Source organism: Ranitomeya variabilis, chromosome 2 (genome assembly GCF_051348905.1).
Source record: "Ranitomeya variabilis isolate aRanVar5 chromosome 2, aRanVar5.hap1, whole genome shotgun sequence".
In the NCBI taxonomy this organism is placed as follows: domain Eukaryota; kingdom Metazoa; phylum Chordata; class Amphibia; order Anura; family Dendrobatidae; genus Ranitomeya; species Ranitomeya variabilis.
The window spans coordinates 359621067-359641613 of record NC_135233.1 but is presented as its reverse complement, the minus strand read 5'-3'; the positions used below and the strand labels follow the sequence as shown (position 1 = coordinate 359641613).

Genomic DNA, 20547 nt, shown 5'->3' with positions numbered 1-20547 from the left:
TACCCAAGGGCCCTTTACCCAAGGGGTCCATAGGTTCTACACAATTTAGTGCACTCATGAATGTTTCCACAAGGATGCCAGTAATCGTTGACCATTTAGAGCACTTGCAAAAGTTAGTGATGGATCTGCTAAAAAAATAAAAAAAAGATTAATGATGGTTTTAGGCCAATCATGGCTGTATTGGTAAGAGGTTGATGATCTTTGTAATCCTGGGGATAAGACCACTTTCAGTCTCCACATTTTTTCTGAAAAGACAAACCAAATAGATAAGCAAAAACCAGACTGCTAAATGGGAGGAGCTGGATTCATGGAGAACAACCACAAAACACAATTTGGGTCTAGAACCAATATTGATATTGTTTGTCCAATCTTTCTGTAGAGCCATCTTGGTAAAGATTAAAATCACATATAATCTAAAAAGGTTTTATTTTAAATATTTTTTCTATAAAATTGTTTTTATTGTGTAAAAGTGCCAAAACATAAAAAAATATATATAAAAAGGTATCTCTGTAATCGTACGGACCTGAAGAATAAAGCTGACTTATTATTTTTACTACACGCGGAACGGCATAAGAATAAACGCCAAAACATTATTCCTTAATTGCTTGTTTTTGTTACCGTAATTCTGCATCCTGAACATCGGAATAGAAATTGATCAAAAAATATCATATGCCAAAATGGTACCTATAAAAACATCAACTCATTCCTCAAAATACAAGCCTTCACATGACTATGTCCACAAAAATATGGAAAACTTATAAAAAATGTCTTTTAGTGTGTGATAGCAGCCAAACATAAAAAAGATATAAATCTGCTATCGCTGTAATCGCACTGACCCTAAGAATAAAGTAATCTAATCACTTATACCACATGAGGAATGGTGTAAAAAATAAATAAAACCAATTCTTTACCTGCTGTTGATTTGTTCATTCTGCCTCCCAAAGATCACAGTAAGGCTCGGCGAACAATTATCCTGTGCTCTGTGTTGAGGGCTTACCCTGGGTTTTACATGTAAATCTCTGAAACACGTGATTCAGATACAACCCCTAAGGGAATATTTCCTATAAAAGGCAGATTGAGACACTGTGGATGACGTCTGGCTGCCTATGATACAGTGGTGTACGTCTTTTTAGGCGTGCATAAAAACACAGTCTACTATAATTTTGTGCACCTCTGAAAAGAAGGCCATTGCTGATCAGAGGCCAGATGGAGTCCAGAGTAACTCTGCTGCCCCATTATAGTGAATGGATCCCTTGGGGGTCTCATCTGAATCACGTCACTTTGAAATTTAAATATAAATACCTATGTAAGTGCTCAGCGTAGAAAACCGGATATATATGGTCACAAATATTATGTAAAATGATCTATACAACAGCTTCAAATCAATCCACAAAAAAAGCAAGTCCCCACTCAGGTTCATCATCTGTTAACCCCTTCATGACCGTGGGATTTTTCGTTTTTCCGTGTTCGTTTTTCACTCCCCTCCTTCCCAGAGCCATAACTTTTTATTTTTCCGTCAATTTGGCCATTTGAGGGCTTATTTTTTGTGGGACAAGTTGTACTTTTGAACGACATCATTGGTTTTACCATGTCGTGTACTAGAAAACGGGAAAAAAATTCCAAGTGCGGTGAAATTGCAAAAAAAGTGCAATCCCACACTTGTTTTTTGTTTGGCTTTTTTCCTAGGTTCACTAAATGCTAAAACTGACCTACCATTAAGATTCTCCAGGTCATTACGAGTTCATAGACACCTAACATGACTAGGTTATTTTTTACCTAAGTGGTGAAAAAAAATTCCAAACTTTGCTAAAAAAAAAAAAAATAAATTGCGCCATTTTCCGATACTCGTAGAGTCTCCACTTTTCATGATCTGGGGTCAGTTGAGGGCTTATTTTTTGTGTGCCAAGCTGGCGTTTTTAATGATTCCAATTCGGTGCAGATACGTTGTTTTGATCGCCCGTTGTTGCATTTTAATGCAATGTCGCGGTGACCAAAAAACGGTAATTAGTCTTACCGATAATTGTATTTCCAGGAATCCATCCTGACAGCACCATGGAGGACGTCCTTCTCATCCGTAGTGGGACAGGAAACCACGAGAGTTCAAAAGGACCCTCCCCCTTCCACCCTTCAGTGATTTTTCAAAGTAACACGTCTGGATGGATGCAAACAGAACAATTTTATTTTGAACATAACAAGATTAGTACAAATGTTACTTCACATAAGTAAAACAGATATTAGGGAGGGAACTATCCGTGCTGTCAGGATGGATTCCTGGAAATACAATTATCGGTAAGACTAATTACCGTTTTCCAGGTCACCACCTGACAGCACCATGGAGAAGTACCAAAGGAAACTTCCTTGTTCTAGGGTGGGACTACCGCTTGAAGCACTTTCCTGCCAAACGCTAATTGAGAAGAAACTACGTCTAATTTGTAGTGTTTTGAAAAGGTGCTAATATTAGACCAAGATGCTGCTCTGCAAATTTGATCGATTGAAGCCCCCCCTTTTTCTGCCCAGGAAGCGGACATAGCCCTAGACGAGTGAGCTTTCAGGACCTCTGGGGGGTTCTTTCCCTGTGCCTGATAGGCTACGCTAATAGCGGATCGAATCCATCTGGCTATGGTGGATTTTGAGGCTTTCTTCCCTTTATTAGGACCCCCGTAAAGGATGAAGAGATTATTATCCTGCCTCCAGGCCCTAGTCATATCTAGATATTTAAGTACTGTTTCCCTGATGTCTAGGTTATGGAAAAAGGACTCTTTCTGGTTCCTAGGAAACTGGCAAAAAGATGGAAGTACCACCTCCTGGTTTATATTGGAAACTGAGGCAACCTTGGGAAGGAACCCAGGGTCAAGTCTTAAAACCAGCCTATCGTCGAATACCTGAAGATAAGGATTCTGGATGGACAGGGCTTGGAGCTCCCCTAATCTTTTGGCTGATGTAACGGCTACCAAAAAAACTGTTTTAAGGGAAAGATTAGCAATATTAATATCTTTCTTAATATCAAAGGGCTCCCTACATAACTCATTAAGGACTAAGTTAAGGTCCCAAGGAGGGACAGTGTTTCTGATTGGGGGTCTTAGCCTTGTAACCGCCTTGGAAAACCGAGCGATCCAAGGATGAGCGGCCAGGGAAGTATCATAGAATACACTGAGGGCTGATATCTGGACTCTTAAAGTACTTGGTTTAAGCCCTTTCCTAAATCCCTGCTGTAAAAAATCCAGAATTTTAGGTATGTTAGGGCAATCAACATCGATTGTTGCATCTCCACAAAAGCTGCAGAATTTTTTCCAAATCTTAAGGTAAATTGTTGAGGTCACAGGTTTTCTACTTGTTAGTAGGATGGAAATTACTTCCTCTGATGGGCCTCTTGTTCTTAGGATCTGCCGCTCAGGATCCATGCAGCTAACTGTAGATTCCCCGGGTTCTGATGAAGAACCGGACCCTGAGAAAGTAAGTCCTTTAACTCCGGGAGATGGTAAGGATCGTTTACTGTTAGTTTTCTTAGGAGAGGGAACCAGCTTCTTCCGGGCCAGAAGGGAACCACCAAGATCACTCAAGCTCTGTCTTCGAATATTTTCCTGAGGACCCTCGGTACTAAAGCTAGAGGGGGAAAGGCATATAGCAGACCTTTGCTCCATGACTGGGAGAGGGCATCCACCCCTGTCGGGTTCTCCTGAGGGTTCAGAGAATAGAACGCTGTTACTTTTGCATTCCTTCTGGTCGCAAAAAGATCCACTCTCGGAGTTCCCCAGCGTCGACACAGGGAATCGAAGACCTTGCTGTTTAATTCCCACTCTGTGGGTGACAGTTTCTCTCTGCTCAGGAAGTCCGCAATCTGGTTTCTTGAGCCTTCTAAGTGAACCGCTGAAACCGAAAGTACCGATCTTTCTGCCCAGGTGAAAATTCGATCGGCCAGATGTTGTAGCTTCGGATGCCTTGGCCCTCCCTGATGACGAAGAAAGGCCACAGTCATCACGTTGTCCGAAAAGATCTTCAGGTGCTTGTTTTTTAGCAAGATCCGGGCTGAACGCAACACCTTCCAAACCGCATGCAGCTCTCTGTGGTTTGAGGAATTGCTGCCATCTTCCAGATTCCATTGTCCCTGGAAGAATCTTCCGAGAACCTGGCCACCCCAGCCCCGCTGGCTCGCGTCCGTTGTTACCGTGACTGCCGGGGTCTGGATCCAAGGGACACCGATCCGGAGGTTTTCTGACATCGTCCACCATCGTAGGGATTGTCTGACCCGGTGAGACAGAAGAAACACCTTGTCCAACGAAGACTGTCTTCTGTCCCATGATGACAGAACCGCCTTTTGCAACTGACGAGAGTGGAATTGACTCCAGCTGACACATGGGATACAGGCTGTCATGATGCCCAAGATCTTCATTGCATCTCTTATTGTCACTCGATTTTTTGCAAACTGTCGAACCTTTTTTATCAGATCGGACCGCCTTTTGTCCGGAAGGAATGATTTTCTGATCTTCGAGTCCAGCACTACCCCTAGGAACTGTCTTCTTGATCTTGGAGTTAGGTGTGACTTTTCCCAGTTCAACACCCATCCTAACTTCTGCAGAGTGGAGATCACCAACTGAGAATCGACCTTGAGTTGCCCTACAGAGTCTGCTACCAACAGGAAATCGTCGAGATATGGTATTATCGTGATATCTCGTTTCCTCAGGTAAGACACAATCTCTATGATGAGTTTTGTGAAAACTCTTGGAGCCGACGCCAATCCAAATGGAAGGCAACGAAACTGATAATGGAATACTTCTCCTTCCTTCTCTACTGCAAATCTCAGGTATCTCTGATGATGTGGAAATATTGGCACGTGGTAATATGCACTCTTTAAGTCTAAAGTGCACATTACCACGTCTTTTCCTAGAAGGGGAATTGTGGAGCGGATGGACTCCATCTTGAACCTCTTGTATTTTAGCCATCTGTTTAGAGGCCTGAGATTTATAATGGTCCGGGATTCTCCTGAGGGTTTTTTTTATAGAAAAGAGACCCGAGTAGTGACCTGTTCCTATCTGGTGAGGAGGCACAGGAGATATCGACCCCATCCGGAGGAGATCCTGTACGTCCGACCACATTGGAGAGACTGAAGAGAGACGGGCGTTGGATACAAAATATCTTTCTCAGGGAAGGGAGTTGAATTCTATCCTGTACCCCTGAGATATAACCTGAAGGACCCATGGGCTTGTGGTAATTTTCTCCCACTCTTCTAGGTAGTTTAGCAACCGTCCCCCTATCCTGGTGGCGTCATTTTCTCCGGAACTCTGACCTAGGGTTCGAGGGACCAGGATCTCTATTTCGGTTCCTATTTTCTCCCCCTTTCTGGTAGCTCCATCTCCCCTGCTTACCCTTACCCCTATAGTCTGATCTTTGACTGTAATAGGGCCTACGAAAGGGCTGGAATTTTTTCTTTTTCTCTTCTGGAAACCCCTTCTTTTCATCAGAAGCTTTTACCAGTATGTCATCTAATATGGGACCAAAGACCCTGCCCCCCGAAAAGGGAATGGAACATAATTTGTTCTTTGAATGGACATCCCCCGACCAACTTTTCAGCCATATGGCCCTCCGGGCAGCATTTGATAATGATTGGCCTCTGGCTGTGAATCTCACAGATTCCGCCGTGGCATCTGCGAGAAACCCTGTAGCAAGTTTTAGCAAAGGGATAGCTTAAAGGTACCTTCACACGAAGCGACGCTGCAGCGATAGCGACAACGATGCCGATCGCTGCAGCGTCGCTGTTTGATCGCTGGAGAGCTGTCACACAGACTGCTCTCCAGCGACCAACGATGCCGAGGTCCCCGGGTAACCAGGGTAAACATCGGGTTGCTAAGCGCAGGGCCGCGCTTAGTAACCCGATGTTTACCCTGGTTACCAGCGTAAAAGTAAAAAAACCAAACAGTACATGCTCACCTGCGCGTCCCCCAGCGTCTTCTTCCTGACACTGACTGAGCTCCGGCCCTAACAGCACAGCGGTGACGTCACCGCTGTGCTTTCACTTTCACTTTAGGGCCGGCGCTCAGTAAGTGTCAGGAAGCAGACGCTGTGGGACGCGCAGGTGAGTATGTAGTGTTTGTTTTTTTTACTTTTACGCTGGTAACCAGGGTAAACATCGGGTTACTAAGCACGGCCCTGCGCTTGGTAACCCGATGTTTACTCTGGTTACCAGTGTAAAACATCGCTGGTATCGTTGCTTTTGCTTTCAAACACAACGATACACAGCGATCGGACGACCAAATAAAGTTCTGGACTTTATTCAGCGACCAGCGACATCACAGCAGGATCCTGATCGCTGCTGCGTGTCAAACGAAACGATATCGCTAGCCAGGACGCTGCAACGTCATGGATCGCTAGCGATGTCGTTTCGTGTGAAGGTACCTTTAATAATAGATTCCCTCGAGGCCTTTGCTGACAATTGGTCTTTCAAGTCGTCGACCCATAGATGCATTGCTCTCGCCACAGATGTTGCCGCGATATTTGTGCGGATCACTGCGGCCGAACTCTCCCACGCTCTTTTAAGGAGACCATCTGCCTTCCTGTCCATAGGCTCCTTCAAGTTTGAGGAGTCCTCAAATGGTATGGCAGTCCTTTTTGATACTTTTGCTAGTGGGATGTCAATTTTCGGTATATCTTCCCAATCTTTGACCTCCTCATGGTCAAAAGAAAGACGTAGCCTAAAGTCTTTTGGAATGGAGATCCTCTTCTCTGCCTCTTCCCACTCTTCTAAAATCATTGAACTGCAGGAAGAGGTGATGGAGAGGTTAATGGCTGCTAACTGAGACAAGGTTAGAGACTAGCCGGCTTGGACTAACCGAATGTGGGCATTAACCGGGAAGACCTTTGACGTTTGTGAACGTAAGCCCCCGAACATCTCGTCCTGGACAGATTTAGAGGTTGAAGGCTCCTCGACCTGCATAGTTTGTCTCACAGCTCCCAGTAGCTCTTCTATATCGTTAGAAGAGAACAAGTATTTATTTCCCCTATGAGGAGGGTCTCTGCACACTTCCTCTTCCTCCATCTCAGAGTCTAAGGGACTGTCTTCAGATGACAGGTCAGACTCTCTCTGTCTCTTCCTGGACCTGGGAAGATCCTGGTAATCAGACTGGGTCGACAGGGGAGTGGAAAGGTTAGATATTGAAGCCTGCACTTCTTCCCTAACCATAGTTCTCATGCTTGTTATTAGGGAGGCCTGCTCCTCTCCCACAATACGGGCAGTGCAGGGCTCACAGAGAGGTTTCTGCCAGGAGACGGCAAGCTTCGAGGCACATAAAGGACATTTCCTATTCCTTCTCTTCTCTCCGGATGAAGAATGTCCCTAAAATAAATAAGAATATCGCTAAATGGATATTCTACAGGGGCAGAATAAATCTCACCACGAGGTGAACTCACATGTGCCTGGGACCCCGGCCCCTCTGCGCTCGCCGCAGCCATAGGATTTGGATCCTCCATAGCAGAAGCCGCTACCTACCTTATATACTTTTAGTCCCCACTCCTCACCAGGAGCAAAGAGGATGCCGCCCTTGTTCCCGGCCGTGACCCGGAAGTGATGCCCGGCGCGGTGAACCGGAAGTCACTGGCCGCCATGTTTTTCGGCGCCCGGCCAGTGTCCCGAGGAGTCAGCGTACCACCCGGCTTTGGAATCGCATGCGAAGGATGTGCCTTGCAGGAGCGATAAGCAGGTACATCTGTGGGGCATCCTCCGAGGTCGAGAGCCCCCGCCAGGGGAAGCGACCTCTTTTACCAGGAGCAGCGCTGCACTGGTACAAGCTGAGGGACCCGATCACTTAGGTGTCAGCTGACAGAGTATACACAGCGGGAAGGAAGAGGCCGAGCCCCCCCGATCCACACTCTCTGTAGGGACAGGCGAATCTCTCGTCGTTCCCATCCACAGTGGGACAGGAAAAAACACTGAAGGGTGGAAGGGTGGAAGGGGGAGGGTCCTTTTGAACTCTCGTGGTTTCCTGTCCCACTACGGATGAGAAGGACGTCCTCCATGGTGCTGTCAGGTGGTGACCTGGAAAAACGTAATTCTGGCGTTTCAATTTTTGTTCTCATTACGCCGTTTAGCGATCAGGTTAATGCTTTTTTCTTATTGATAGATTGGGCGATTCTGAACGTGGCGATACCAAATATGTGTAGATTTGATTTTTTTTTTATTGATTTATTTTGATTGGGGCAAAAGGGGGGTGATTTAAACTTTTATATTTTTTTTATTTTTTTCACATTTTTTTAAACTTTTTTTTAACTTTTGCCATGCTTCAATAGCCTCCATGGGAGGCTAGAAGCAGGCACAGCACGATCGCCTCTGCTACATAGCAGCGATCTGCTGTTCGCTGCTATGTAGTAGAAAATCAGGTGTGCTGTAAGCGCCGAACACAGGGTGGCGCTCACAGCTACCGGCGATCAGTAACCATAGAGGTCTCAAGGACCTCTATGGTTACAATGGAGAAGCATCGCCGACCTCCGATCATGTGACGGGGGTCGACGATGACGTCATTTCCGGCCGCCCGGCCGGATGCGGTAGTTAAATGCCGCTGTCTGCGTTTGACAGCGGCATTTAACTAGTTAATAGCGGTGGGTGAATCGCGATTTCACCCGCCGCTATTGCGGGCACATGTCAGCTGTTCAAAACAGCTGACATGTCCCGGCTTTGATGCGGGCTCACCGCGGAGCCCTGCATCAAAGCAGGGGAGCTGACATCGGACGTTCTATCCCGTCCGATGTCAGTAAGGGGTTAATGGAAATATAGTGGGCTTCCACGTTACTGGTAGCAAAAAGGCTCTGGAAAAATGCTAAGACTCCTTGCCCCCCAAAACAAAATTCACAAAATTCTGCGCTCCCACATCCAAATTCCCCTTCCCTTCTGAGCCCCACAGTGTGCCTAAATCACATTTAGTGATCACATGTTTGGCATTTCTGTAGTGATGACAGCCCGTGTAATTTATGGGTGCATATCTCCAGAAGTATGAGCTGGGCACCACAAAGTACTGGGGACTACTATGTATGGGCATCTCAATGATAGTTTTCAATTTTCACTCAAAAATATGCACTACTGCTTTTTTCTGGAAAACACCCGCAGAGTCAAAATCGATTCGTCACTAAACGTGTAGATAAATTCCCAAGGGAGCAAAATTTTCAAAATAAGGCCACTTGAGGAAAAATTCTGCTCTTCTAGAACTTAGGCACTCTGTATATGGAGTCTGCAAACTATTCTAGCAAAATCTGTGCTCTGGGAGAAAAAAAGACCTACGTCCCTTCTGAGTCTCACCATACAAATAAGTAATACTGTACAGCCGCATATAGTGTATTGGTGTACTCAGGAGAAATTGCACAAGAATAATAATAATAATAATAATCTTTATTTATATAGCGCCAACATATTCCGCAGCGCTTTACAGTTTAACAGTTTCAAACACAACAGTCATAGGTAACAATGTTAACAATACAGCAATAAAGCAAAATAAGACGACCCTGCTCGTGAGAGCTTACAATCTACAATGAGGTGGGGAGATACAAAGTACAGGTGTGTATTTACAATGATGTATTTACAATGATGGTCCAGCCATCTTCAGGGGGTGGGGGGTAGGTGAGATAGTGAATGGGCTACACACACACAAACATAAAATGACTGATTAGGGAACGCGATAGGCCGCTCTGAACAAATGAGTTTTGAGTGAGCGCCTAAAGCTATGCAAGTTGTGGATGGTCCTAATATCTTGGGGTAGAGCATTCCAGAGGATTGGCGCAGCACGGGAGAAGTCTTGGAGTCGGGAGTGGGAGGTACGGATTAGTGCAGAGGTTAGTCGAAAGTCGTTTGCAGAGCGCAGAGGTCGGTTAGGCCGATAGACAGAAATGAGGGAGGAGATGTAAGGGGGTGCCGCACTGTGGAGAGCTTTGTGGGTGAGAACAAGTACTTTGAATTGTATCCTGTAATGAATGGGCAGCCAGTGTAATGACTGGCAAAGAGCGGACACGTCCGAGTAACGATTAGCCAGATGGACGACCCTGGCTGCTGCATTAAGGATAGACTGGAGAGGGGAAAGTCGCGTGAGGGGGAGGCCAATTAAAAGAGAGTTACAGTAGTCCAGACGGGAGTGGATTAGGGCGACAGTGAGAGTTTTTGTTGTCTCCATGGTGAGAAAAGGGCGGATTCTAGAGATGTTCTTTAGGTGTAAGCGGCACGAGCGGGCAAGAGATTGTATGTGGGAGGTGAAGGAGAGATCGGAGTCAAACATGACACCCAGACAGCGTGCCTGCTGCCGGGGTGTTATTATGGTGCCACCCACGGAGAGGGAAATGTCAGATTTAGGGAGGTTAGTAGAAGGCGGGAGCAGAAGAAGTTCAGTTTTGGAGAGGTTGAGCTTCAGATAGAGAGCGGACATGATGTTAGAGACTGCAGACAGACAGTCAGTGGCGTTCTGTAGTACAGCGGGGGTAAGGTCAGGGGCTGACGTGTATAGTTGTGTGTCATCAGCATAAAGATGGTACTGAAAGCCAAATCTGCTGATGGTCTGTCCAATTGGGGCCGTGTAGAGGGAGAAGAGAAGGGGGCCAAGGACTGAGCCCTGAGGTACCCCGACAGTGAGAGGAAGAGGAGATGAAGTGGAGCCGGAGAACAGAACACTGAAGGAGCGTTCAGAAAGATAGGAAGAGAACCAGGAGAGAGCAGTGTCCTTAATGCCTAGTGACTGGAGCCTAGAGAGTAGGAGAGGGTGGTCAACAGTGTCGAAAGCTGCAGAAAGATCGAGGAGAATGAGCAGAGAGTGGTCACCGTTACATTTTGCTGTCAGAAGGTCATTGGTCACCTTGATGAGTGCAGTTTCTGTTGAATGTAGGGGGCGGAACCCGGACTGTGAAGGGTCTAGGAGGGAATGAGTGGAGAGGTAACGGGTAAGGCGGGAGTAGACTAGGCGCTCCAGGAGTTTTGAGATGAAGGGTAGATTGGAGACCGGTCTGTAGTTGTTTGCACATGATGGGTCAAGGGTGGGTTTTTTTAGTAATGGAGTAATGATAGAGTGTTTGAAGGAGGAGGGGAAAATGCCAGAGGAGAGGGAGAGATTAAAGATTGCAGTTAGGTGAGTTGTGACGACTGGAGAGAGAGACTGGAGGAGGTGTGAGGGAATGGGGTCAGTGGTGCATGTAGTCGGACGAGAAGAGGAGAGGAGCTTGGAGACTTCTTCTTCTGTGATGGGATCGAATGTGGAGAGTGAGCCAGGGGAGATGCAGGGAGGAATGGGAGTCATTGCACTTGGTGTCTGGGAGCGGATTTCCTGACGGATGTTATCTATTTTCTCTATAAAGTGGGAGGCCAGGTCATCAGCACAAATGTCTGTGATAGGGTCTTGTGCTTTTGGCCTGAGGAGGGAGTGAAATGTGTCAAAAAGTTTCTTGGGGTTGTTGGATAGTGAGGAGATCAGGGTGGTGAAGTAGGTCTGTTTGGCAAGGTGAAGGGCAGAGTTATAGGTCCTTAACATAAATTTGAAGTGCAAGAAGTCTTCTGGGGTGCGAGTTTTCCTCCATAAGCGTTCAGCACACCTGGAGCATCGCTGGAGGAATCGGGTTTGCGATGTGAGCCAGGGCTGTTTCACTCTGTGTTTGGAGGTTCTGAAGGTGAGGGGAGCTACTTGGTCTAGGGTGCTTCTAAGAGTGTCATTGAAGTAATGTACAGCCAGATCAGGACAGGGACAAGAGGAGACTGGGGACAGTGATGAGTGTAAGGAGTCTGAAAGTGTGTGAGGATTAATAGCATGTAGATTTCTGAATGTGTGGTAGGTAGGAGAGTGCTGGGGTGGGCGAGGAATTGTGAGTGTGAAGGAGAGAATGTTGTGGTCAGAGAGGGGAAGTGGTGAGTTATCGAGGTGGGGAATTGAACAGAGCCGGACAAAGACCAGGTCCAGGGTGTTACCGTCTTTGTGTGTTTCAGAGGTTGAGAGCTGTGAGAGGCCGAGAGAAGTGGTTAGTGATAGAAGCTGGGATGCAGATGTGGACGTGGGGCTGTTAATGGGAATGTTGAAGTCTCCCAGGATAAAGGTTGGTAATTCTGAGGACATGAAGTGCGGCAGCCAGGCTGAGAAGTCGTCCAGGAAGTGGGTAGGTGAGCCTGGGGGCCGGTATATGACCGCTACTCTGAGGGAGAGGGGACGGAAGAGCCTGATGGTGTGGACCTCAAAAGAAGGGAATGAAAGTGAAACAACTGGGGGTATAACCTGGAACGTGCATTGGGGGGACAAGAGTATGCCGACTCCACCACCAGGTCTGTTAGTGGGTCTTGGGGAATGGGAGAATTGTAAGCCACCATGGGAAATGGCAGCAGGGGAGACAGTGTCAGAGTCTTGGATCCAGGTTTCAGTGAGGGCCAACAGATTGAGAGAGTTGTTCAGAAAGTAGTTGTGCAGGAAAGGGAGCTTGTTACATACAGACCGTGGATTCCAAAGGGCACAATTGAAAGGGAGAGGTGAGGGAGTGCAAGTAATATTAATAAGGTTAGTATGGTTTTGATATGAGATAGGGTAGCAGTTGAGGTTGGGGGATGGGGGACCGGGGTTGGGGGATATGTCCCCCGAAATCAGTAGGAGTAACAAGATAAAAAGCAAGTAGTTTTTTGAAGTGTTTGTAGTTTTTTTGTGCAGTGTGTTTGGGTAAGATGGGCTGAGGTTTTTCAGGAAGGTGAGAAGTGCATGGGAGCTGTACATGGGAGAGGGAAGCAGTGAGGAGCTGATGTGTATGAGTCGTGGTGGAGGGGGGATTGGGCGGTGAATGTGGATTGCAAGGGAGCATAGGAGGATAGGAATAAAGCACATGGTGAGAAGGGAAAAGAGAGTGTGGTTTACCTGACTCCTGCCCTGACTAACTGCCATGGAATAACTGCGGTATCACGACGCTTATCTTCCGTGACGCTTTGCTTATGTGACGCATGCACCCCCACTAGCGTGCCCCCCTAAGGATGGTTCTACATTTATAGTCCAGTGATGGGTCAGAAGAGATGGATTATGGGACCAGGGTGGGGATAATTTGGCAGCTGGGGCCAGCACACCAGGGGGTGGTTAAATGATCAAAGGCATTGTGGCTGGCAACATGCTATAACACCTTGACCTGATTGTATCTAGAGTGGCCACAGTAATTGATATACATCAAACAGTGATTACATCCTACAATACAACCAAGAAAGCTTGGGTTCCATTGTCCCCTGTTAACCGTGTGATATTAATTATATATTAATTAATAATAATAAAACAATTGGGGCTAAAATAACATTTTTCTGGGAAAAAGTGTGATTATTTTTATTTTTATTTTCATAGCTCAACATTATTAACTTCTGTGAAGCACATGGGGGTTCAACGTGCTCACCACACATCTAGATAAATTACATGAGGGGTCTAGTTTCCAAAATGGGGTCACTTGTGGGAGGTTTCCACTGTTTAGGCACATCAGAGGCTCTGCAAATGCAACATGACACCCGCAGACCATCCCATTAAAATATGTGTTCCACTCCTTCTCTTCTGAGCCTTTCCGTGAGCATAAAGTATAGTTTTCCTCCACCTTTTGGGTATCCGCCAACTCAGAAAAAATTGCACAATAAATTGTATGGTGTAGTATTTCCTGTTACCATTGTGAAAATTAAAAATTGGGGCTAAAAACATTTTTGTGAGAAAAATGTGATTTTTTTTTTCATAGCTCAACAATAAACTTCTCTAAAGCACATGGGGTTCAAAGTTCTCACCACACATCTAGATAAGTTCCCTGAGGGATTTATTTTCCAAAATGGGGTAACTTGTGAGGGGTATTACTATTTAGCCATATCAGGGGCTCTCCAAACGTGACATGGTTTCCCCTAATGATTCCGGAAAATTTTTCAATCAAAGTCAAATGTTGCTCCTGCCCTTCTGAGCCATGCTGTGTGCCAAAACAGCAGTTGTCTTCCACATGTACACATATAGGGTATTGTCATATTCAGGAGAAATTTCACAGCAAATTATATGGTGCAATTTCTCTTGTTACCCTTGTGAAAGTGCAAAATTTTGAGATAAAAACATGCGTGAATACTGTGATTTTTTTTTTTTTTACATTTTCATGGCTCAACGTTCTAGAATTCGGTGAAGTACGTGGGTTTCATGGTGCTCACCACACATCTAGATAAGTTCCCTGAGGGGTCCAGTCTCTAAAATGGTGTCAGTTGTGATTGGTTTCCACTGTTTAGGCACATCAGGGGCTCTCCAAATGCGACATCGAGTCCACTAATTATTTCAGGATATTTTACTTTCAAAAAGTCAAATGGCACTTGTTCCCGTCTGAGCTCTGCCATGCTCTAAAATAGTGGTTTCCCCCCACATATGGGGTATAGGCGCACTCAGGAAAAATTTCACAACAAATTTTATAGTGCAATTTCTCCTGTTAGCCTTGTAAAATTGTTGGGGTTAAAAACATTTTTCTGTGAAAAATATGATTTTTTTTTGTTTCATGTCTCAATGTTATAAGCTTCTGTGAAGCAGTTGGGGGGTTCAGGGTGCTCACCACACAGTTATATAAGTTCCCTGAGGGGTCTAGTTTCTAAAATGATGTCACTTGTGAGCATTTTCCACTGTTAAAGCATATCAAGGGCTCTCCAAACGCGACATGGCATCCACTAATTATTCCAGCAAATTTAAGTTAAATGGCGCTCCATTCCTTCATAGCTTAGCTCTGCCGTGTGCCCAAACAGTGGTTCTCTCCCACTTATGGTCTACTATGAATTTATGGCATACGCATGAAAAATTGCACCACAAATTTTGGGTCATCTTTTCCTGTTATCCTTGCAAAAAAATGGTTCTAAATTTTTGTGAAAAAAGTTAAATGTTACTTCTTTTCTTCCACATTCCATTAATTCCTGTGAAGCACCTGAAGGGTTAATAAACTTCTTGTATGTGATTTTTTTTTTTTATAAATTCTTTATTTAAGAATAAACATAAAAGCAGTGACAAATATCACATAATACAGTAAGTAAAAACATAGGAATAATGAGAAAATAGGGGGGGAGGGGTTCAGGAAGGTCTAGAGTAGGGGGTAATATAGGGTAGGGTAGGGAGAGGGAAAACAAGGGGAAATCAAAAGGAGGAATTAAAACGACTAAAACGTGAAATGGTACTTTACATAGAGACATAACCAATAACAAATACAGTTTGCGATAATACATCCAGTCATAGCTCAGAACCACGTGGGCATACAATGAGAAGCAAAATTAAATTAAATATATCAACTCGCTCGTAACTCTTTCCAAGGAGTCCAAATTTTAACATACAGGTCATGGTTGTTCATTTCCCAACTAGATAATTCTTCGAGCCTAGAGATTTGGTCAACTTTGGAAAACCACTCAGCCACGGTTGGAGGGGAAGTATCTTTCCAATGTAAAGTGATTAATTGCTTTGCAGCACTTACTAATAGTGGTAGAAGTCTATGCTTCTTGGGATGGAAATTAATGGATGGGCAGGAAAGTAGGACTTCAGAGGCCTGTAGATTAGTTTTAATTAAATTTAGTTTCTTGAGAATCCTATTAATCTCTCCCCAAAACGTGTTCAAATTAGGGCATTCCCAAAAAATATGGGTATGATGGCCTAGTGAACCATGACAACGCCAGCAGGAGCTGTCATCTAACAGACCCAAATGAGACAATTTGGCGGGAGTTAGGTGCCACCTGGTCAATATTTTGTAAGAGTTTTCTTGGAGTAGTATGCAACGTGAAAATCCTCGTGCAAATGCTAAGATTTTTAACGTTTGTGTCTTCGTAAAGACGGTACCCATCTCCATCTCCCAGGAATGAATAAATGTAGGCTTATTTTGATTGTTGACGGAGCTGAGTTGTGCATAAATACGAGAGACGTTCTTCATTTCAGGGTGAGGAATTTTAGACATTATATTGAGCCATGACCAAGTGGAGCCATGGGGAAATTTTTTTTTTTAATTAAGGAGCGTACGTCTAAAATGTTGCATTTGTAAAAAATTTTTGGGGTGCGTCAGAGAGTTAGGGGGCCAGGTTTCATTCATATAAAATTTTGTCATTATAGAAGTATTTCAAAGGCTCTTTAGGAAGAGAGGACCACAATCTATATGGGTCACTATAGTTTGGGTCTAGTAAATAAGGTATAGAGCCAATTCGAGCAAACATTGAGGGGAAAGAGTCCAAAGGGAGATCCTTGTTTAGTAAGCGTCTAACTTTGAGTGTTGTTAGAGACACATCGTCCACTCTGAGTTCACTGGGAGGTTTAGCCATCGACCAGAGGCATGGTATTCCCTTCTGTCCTAACAAAGCTAAGTCAACACTGTCATGGTTATTACTCTCAAAGGTAGCTATTATTTTAAGCCATCTACATATGTGGACTGCTCGGAAATACAGGGCAGGGTCAGGCAATCTTAGACCGCCATCAAGGGTTGATCGAGAAAGAAATCTATATGTGATTCTGGCTGGTTTCTGCTTCCAGATAAATTTGGTTATTAAAGATTTCAGGTTTTTAAAGAAAGTTTGTGGGATGTTTATCGGGACCATGTTTAATGTGTACAAAATAATTGGCATGATGTACGTCTTGAAGACGTTGATATGTCCTAGCCATGACAGTGTGGGTAAATTATATGCTTTCAGCATATCTTGCACTTTTTTAGTTAGAGCAGAATAGTTCGCTTGAAAAAGGTGGCTAGGGTACTTTGTGATCTCAATACCGAGATATTTTATAGAATTTGTAGCCCAAGAGAAGGGACAAAGTGAGTATAACTCAGCTAGACATTTATGGGGGAGAGAAATATTTAAAGCCAATGATTTTGTATTATTAATTTTAAAATTGGATAAACGCCCAAATTGCAGTAGGATGTCTAACATTGCTGGGAAGGCCTGAGAAGGATTAGTGATCAAAAAAAGCAAATCATCTGCAAAGGCTAAAGTTTTTAACTCTATTGAGCCAATCTTCAGACCTCCAACCAGTGTTTCTTGTCTTATTTTTTGAATTAAAGTTTCTATGACCAGAATAAACAGGGACGGGGACAATGGGCATCCCTGTCTCGTACCATTGTGAATACTGAAGCTATTTGACAGGGTGCCATTCACTCTTACCTTAGCCGTAGGTTGCGAGTAAAGAGAGAAGATCGCATCGATAAATTGCAATGGAAAGCCAAACTTCAACAAGGTTTGTTCCATAAAGCACCAACTCACCCTGTTAAATGCTTTCTCCGTATCTGTTGAGAGGAGGACTAAAGGGATCCCTCTATTCTTAGCAAAAGTTATAGACTGAATAATTTTGGTTGAATTGTCCTTTCCTTCACTCCCTTTGACGAATCCCACCTGGTCTGTGTGGATCAGTTTGGGAAGAAAAGAACTTAGCCTAATTGCTAGGATTTTGGCCTAGAGCTTAATATCTGAATTAAGAAGGGAAATAGGTCTGTAATTGGAACATGTTGCAGGGTCCTTGCATTCTTTAGGGATAACGGAGATAAAGGCGTCCAGGGTTTGTCTCGGCAAGGGTTGACCTTCTAAGAGTGAATTGAACAGAGAAACTAAATGAGGCAGAAGTTGTTTAATACATTTTTTATAATAGATAATGGGTAAACCATCAGGGCCTGGGGCCTTCCCATTGGGAATCAATTTTAGTGTATCTAGTACCTCTTTAGAAGAAATAGGCGCCAGTAATGTCTGATGTCCTTCTATCGAGATTTTAGGAAGATTGAGGGGTGTGAGGAAATCCTTTATTTTGGTGAGAATTTCAGATGAGTCTCTAAATTGCGGTGAAGTGGGTAAATTGTAGAGGCCTTCATAAAAAGAACGAAACTCTTCTGCAATATCTGAAGTCTTATATTTAAACGACTTATCAGTTGATAGGATACGGTTTATAAACCTCAGATCATTGCGTTTTTTAAGTAATGAAGTCATTAATTTACTACCTCTATTACCATGTAAGTAGAATTTTTGTTGGCTCCTCATGTAGATTTTAGCTGACTGTATATTTAGCAGGTTTTTCAGCGCACCTCTCAAGTCTAATAGTTCGTTCTGTATTATATTACTTCGGGATTTTTTATGGATCTTCTCAAGAGTATTGATTTGTTGTAGAATTGAGACTATTTGCTTTGATCTTTCTTTTTTGACAAATGAGCCCAAAGCTATGAGTTCGCCCCTAATAACCGCTTTGTGCGCCTCCCAAATAATAGCGGTTTGAGGCCCTGAGTTAGAATTCTCCTGAAAGAAGTAATTAAGGATATTTGCCAATTTGGTTATATGGGTGTCTGAATCTAACAATGTTTCGTTTAAGGACCAAGTTAATGTCCGTCTGGGTAGGGAAGTGATGTTCATTTCTAGGAAAATGGGCGCATGGTCTGACAAAGTAATATTGTCAATTGTAGCTGATTTAATTAATTGGAGGTAATTCGTCGGGGTTAGCAGGTAGTCAATTCTGTGGTAAGTATTGTGGGGGGATGAGTAAAATGTATAGTCTCTATCAGAGGGATGTAGGGTCCTCCATGTATCAACTAAATTTAACGACTGTAGAGAGAGATGCAGTTTTCTAAGGGCTTTTTGAGCTAAGTGGGATTTACCTGACGATGTGTCTAAGAATGGATTAAAAGGTAAATTAAAGTCGCCTCCAACAACCATAACTCCTTCCGAGAACAATTTCAGGGTTTGCAATGTCTTACACAACCAACCTACTTGATCTCATTTTGGAGCATAAAGGTTGCATAAAGTTACTTTTGTGTTAGCGATAAGGCCTTTGAGGAACATAAATCTACCTTCCGGGTCAGATAGGGAATCTTTAAACGTAAAGGGTACGTTTTTACCTATGATTATGCTAACGCCTCTAGAAGCAGAAGTTCCTGTGCTATGGAACCGGTGGGGGAAGTAAGATCTAGTCATATCTGGGGTTCTGTTATGTTTAAAATGCATTTCCTGTAGGAAGGCAATGTTTGTCTTTTTGGAGTGTAGGAATCTCAAGATTTGACTCCTTTTATTTGGGGATCGTATGCCTTTAACATTATATGAGGCCAAAATTATTTTGGCCGGGGAATTACAACTAGCCATGACTGCGTGTATGAAGCAGCTCGGAATGTTCTACAGAGATACTGTAACTGTACCAAATCCAAAGTAACAAGACTGCCCATCTGACGCAGAGGCGGGGGCCAGGGAGTCCTCCCATAGCAGATAGGGTGGGTGCCGTCTCATGCACGAGCGGCGATCTGTCTAAAATAGAGAGCACTTAAACAACATCTTAAAACATTATATAACTGTTACTGAAGATAACCATAACGGTAGAAGACAAATACAATTTACGTGGAAACAAAGCAATGATGTAGAGAGTGAAAGGTTCACGGGGGGTGGCTTCTTCTTGTTTCCCGCTTTCATCTGTCTGGGAGAAGCCATTCTCTTGACAGGAGTCCAGTCTCCATGTTCCCCGGAAATAGCTTTCAAAGGTGGAAGCGAGTATGGATCCATATCCATCGGGAGCCAAGAGGGGATCTCTATAGGAGTAAGATTGAGGGTCTCCCATACACCAGGGAGATCGTTTGGGCTTCTGACAATGATCTGCTTCCCGCCACCGTGAATCGCCAAGCCAAAAGGGAAAAGCCACCTATAGAGGATTTTTTTGGAGCGCAGGATGTCAAGTAGCGGTCTTAGGACTCTGCGCTTCATAAGAGTGGATGGAGCTAAATCTTGGTAAATCTGTGTAGGAGAACCTTCATAGCAGAGTGATTTTTTTTCTCTGGAGGTCGCCGTTAAGGCAGAAGTATCTAGATAGTTTAGTAATCCACAGACATCTCTTGGTGGGTCCGTGGACTTCGGTTTTGGTCTCAGCGACCTGTGGACCTTTTCAATTATGATTTGGTCACATAATTGATTGGTAACAATAGAGCAAAAATCTCTTTGGTAGCTTTCTCGAGTATCTCCTGGGATACACTCTCGGGCAGGCCTTTAATTCTAATGTTCTTTCTCCTGCTCCGGTTCTCTTGGTCCTCAAGAGCTAGGGCCGCATTGTTTAGCTGGTGTCTGTGGAATTCAAAGTGGTCTTTCATCAAGTTTGTTTGGTTGACGATGGTGGATGGAGCATTTTCCAGCGAATCAACTCTGTTTCCTATTTGCGATAGATCTGCTCTCATGTCAGCAATTTCTGCTATTAAGGGTTTCATAGCCTGAGACAAGGACTTCTTAAGGAACAATCTGGAAAGCTTTCCTGAGTCAGATTGGGGGAAGTCGCTCTCGGACATCTCCTCGCTGGAATCAGAGTCCTCTATCAGGTCCTTAGTGCCAGTATTCGGATTGGAGTTCTTAAGGGTAGCTTTGGTTGTTGCTTTATGTTTGAGAAACTTTTCCATCTCTCCCTGTTTCTTTTGATAGAGAGCTGGAGTTAAACTTTTAGAATGTTCTTTACTTGTCTTCACCATTATACTTGCTGAATGTCAAAGGTGTTAGCTTCTGAAATCACCGCTCGTTCATGTAGGTTTAGTTTATTTTAAACATAACTTGAACACAAGAGGAGGATTTAAAGATAAACATTATGATGTGCACGGAGCTATAACTCAGCATGGGCACCA

General features: G+C 44.1%; 1 protein-coding gene across 2 annotated transcripts in view; it reads left to right on the top strand.

The window, feature by feature from the left end:
- LOC143805917 (cytochrome P450 2H2-like) overlaps positions 1 to 20547 on the top strand; it is a 58413-nt gene that overhangs the window by 28507 nt on the left and 9359 nt on the right. The window lies entirely within an intron of this gene.